This window comes from Mauremys reevesii, linkage group 9 (genome assembly GCF_016161935.1).
Source record: "Mauremys reevesii isolate NIE-2019 linkage group 9, ASM1616193v1, whole genome shotgun sequence".
Classification (NCBI taxonomy): Eukaryota; Metazoa; Chordata; order Testudines; family Geoemydidae; genus Mauremys; species Mauremys reevesii.
The window spans coordinates 66,134,999-66,137,878 of record NC_052631.1 but is presented as its reverse complement, the minus strand read 5'-3'; the positions used below and the strand labels follow the sequence as shown (position 1 = coordinate 66,137,878).

Sequence of the window (2,880 nt, the reverse complement as noted above, 5' to 3'; positions counted from 1 at the left end):
CTGCCTTGTAAGCCAATATATATGTTTTAAAATAATGTAAAAATGGACTGGAAACAGTAAGTGTTTAACAGTTTCCCTATATTGCACAATGTGGGGATGAGGGGTTCAGGAGGAGGCTCAGGGCTGGGGCAGAGGGTTGGGATGCAGGTGGGGGGTGGGGACTCTGGCTGGGGGGTGGGCTCTGGGGTGGGGCTAGGGATGAGGAGTTTGGGATGCAGGCAGGCTGCCCCAGGGCTGGGGCCAGAGAGGAGGACTCCCACCAGCCCTCTCCCCGCCAGCAGCAGCGAGCTCGCACACTCATCCCGCACCACCGTCACTGCATGTGCTCCTAGAGCCCCTCTCAGGTCCAGGGGGTTACACTTCCCCAGAGTAAGAAATCTTCATTAAAAAACAAGAGCAACAAGCGTTCAGACATTCAACAAACTTTTCCCCATCCTCAACATGAAAGAAAAGGAGCTGCTCATGTGCAGCGAGAAGCCCTGTTGGCCATGGGGCAGCAGGAGGCTACATCGCACCCAGGAGGACAGAGAGAAAAGAAGCTGGTTCAGTGGGAGTGGGGAGGAGGAGAAGCAGTAAAGTTGTTTGCCGGGGAGACAGGAAAACAGCCTGAGTTTCTCCCCCTAAAGTGGAGATGTGGAGGAGGAAGCATGGTGGTGGTGGGGTGGGGGATCAGAGTGCCCTGGCTATAGCCACAAAGGGAAACTAGCAGAAGAAAAGAAAAGCAGAGGAGAGGAAGGGAAAGAAAAAGCACAAAGCAGGCTGAGCAGCCACCTGGGGCTGCCTGAGCTGCTGTAGTCACTCATTCATTCCTCTGCACCTCCATCCAAATGCCTCAGCCTGCCGCTGGTGCCACTCCCTTTTGTAGCTGGCAGCGGCGAGGGAGCCAGTGCGGAGTGTCAGGGCAGTCACCCGCCGCACAGGGCATAGGCAGGGATGCTCTCGGGGAGGCGCATGGGAGTGGCAGGCGGGGCTGGGGGAGAGATCTAGCCCACGTGCCCTGAATATTGCTGGAGCACAGGCACCACAGGCCCATATAACTTGCCCTCCCTGTCAGGTTATAGGGTAGAGCATGGGCTCTGCTTTAACTCAGTGGGAACCCACCCACTTTGCAGTGAGGAAACAAACTAAATACTTAAGAGCTTGCAATCCTTCAATGCCTTCCCACAATTTCCCCAAACAGCGGCGGCTCCAGGCACCAGCGCTCCAAGCGCGTGCCTGGGGCAGCAAGCCGCAGAGGGCAGCCTGCCAGTCCCTGCGAGGGCGGCAGTCAGGCAACCTTTGGCGGCTTGCCTGCGGGAGGTCCACCGGTCCCACGGATTCAGTGGCAATTCGGGACCGGCGGACCTCCCGCAGGCGCGCCACTGAAGGCAGCCTGCCTGCCGTGTTTGGGGCGGCAAAAAAGCTAGAGCCGCCGCTGCCCCCAAAGGCCAGACAAGTTCTCCTGCAATTGACATACTTGACTGAGAAAGGATCCTAGAGTGTCTCAGCACTAAGAATCGTGGGATGTGTCTCCAGACATGCACAAGCAAGTGCAGAACAGTGAGCTTTGCAGGGGGGGATGCTCACACCTGGGTTAAGCTAACCCAGGTGCTCAAACCCAGATCACCTGGGCTACATCTGCAGTGAAGACACATCTGAGAGACATCGTGATAGGATAGAAGTCATTCATGGCAGTAACACCTAAACCAAAGGACCCACATTGTATTGTTATATAAGATCCCCATCTCTTTCTCTATGCTGATGGAAGACCATTCAGAATTACCCTGATGGCCCCAAACAGCAGCTGTCTCAGGACAAGCTGAACTCAAGGATACAAACAGCCATCTGTACTCACCACACTCAGTGGGGCCCAATGCAATGTTCCTTCTGGTGTGTCTTCACTGCAGAGTTATCAGCGTGATCAGCACCTGGCTCTGAGCAGCCACACTCGAGTTGCTGCATCCAGCACTTACCTGTGTGAGGTGGTAGGACCTCTAGGTGTATATCCCCTGGTTCTTCGCACTGCACTAAACTGCACCATGCTGTTTAATAGTTATTAAAAAAAAATAAAAATTGGCTTTTGTGGGCTCAAATGCTTGGAGAGGACAAGTCAGGGACCTTTTACTAGTGATGGTCTTGACATTATTTCAGGCTGTGGTGGCACTGGAAGATGGGAACTTGCTTCAGATCTCCGAACGGAAAAGAGAACAGCTACTCCAGGCCTCTACTAGAAAACTATCCATCTGTGCCATGGAGCTCTTTCATCACCAGGTGACTGACGGGCAGATTAATAACTAGAGGGGACTAGTGAGCTACACAGGGTGGGGAAGGGGGATTTTGCTCTGCCTAGAAACCTGACAGACTGTTTAGAGTTTCTGCTGCATAAGACATTCTTCTGCATCATTACCCAGGAGTGAACTGAAATTCAGGCCAATATAAAGAAGATACTGAACTAGGATGTGGCAGCATACAATGACCAGCACCACTACCAGATGGAAGGTGCAGGTTTCCATTGGGGATGATGGCTGAGAGGTCAGATATAGAGTGATCGCCTTTCAGAAGACATGCCTGGGAGCGTAGGTTCATAACTTTGTTAGACACTTAAAATCATGGACTGAATAGAGACACTGGATGTATGTTTTATTACAATAATCTATAATCCACTTATCCCACCCCCTCCCCCAGTTTTCCCTCCCTCCGTGTTAAAAGGCTGCTTCACCTTGAATGATCCCTTGAAATATGTGTTAACTACTTATACTGAACAATCTGTTCCACCTTGTATTTAGCTGTGACACTTGGAGTACCTTTCCCAGACCTCTGTGTAAACTCAAAAGCTTGTCTCTCTCGCTAATAGAAGCTGGTCCAATAAAAGATATCACCTCCCCCACTTTGTCCCCCACC

General features: G+C 52.0%; 1 long non-coding RNA gene across 1 annotated transcript; it reads left to right on the top strand.

The window, feature by feature from the left end:
• The first annotated feature begins 673 nt into the window (after positions 1 to 673).
• LOC120371570 lies at positions 674 to 2,655 on the top strand. Its single transcript, XR_005584442.1, has 3 exons — positions 674 to 791; positions 2,131 to 2,250; positions 2,391 to 2,655. It is a non-coding gene; the product is annotated as an uncharacterized LOC120371570 (long non-coding RNA).
• The last annotated feature ends 225 nt before the right edge of the window (positions 2,656 to 2,880 follow it).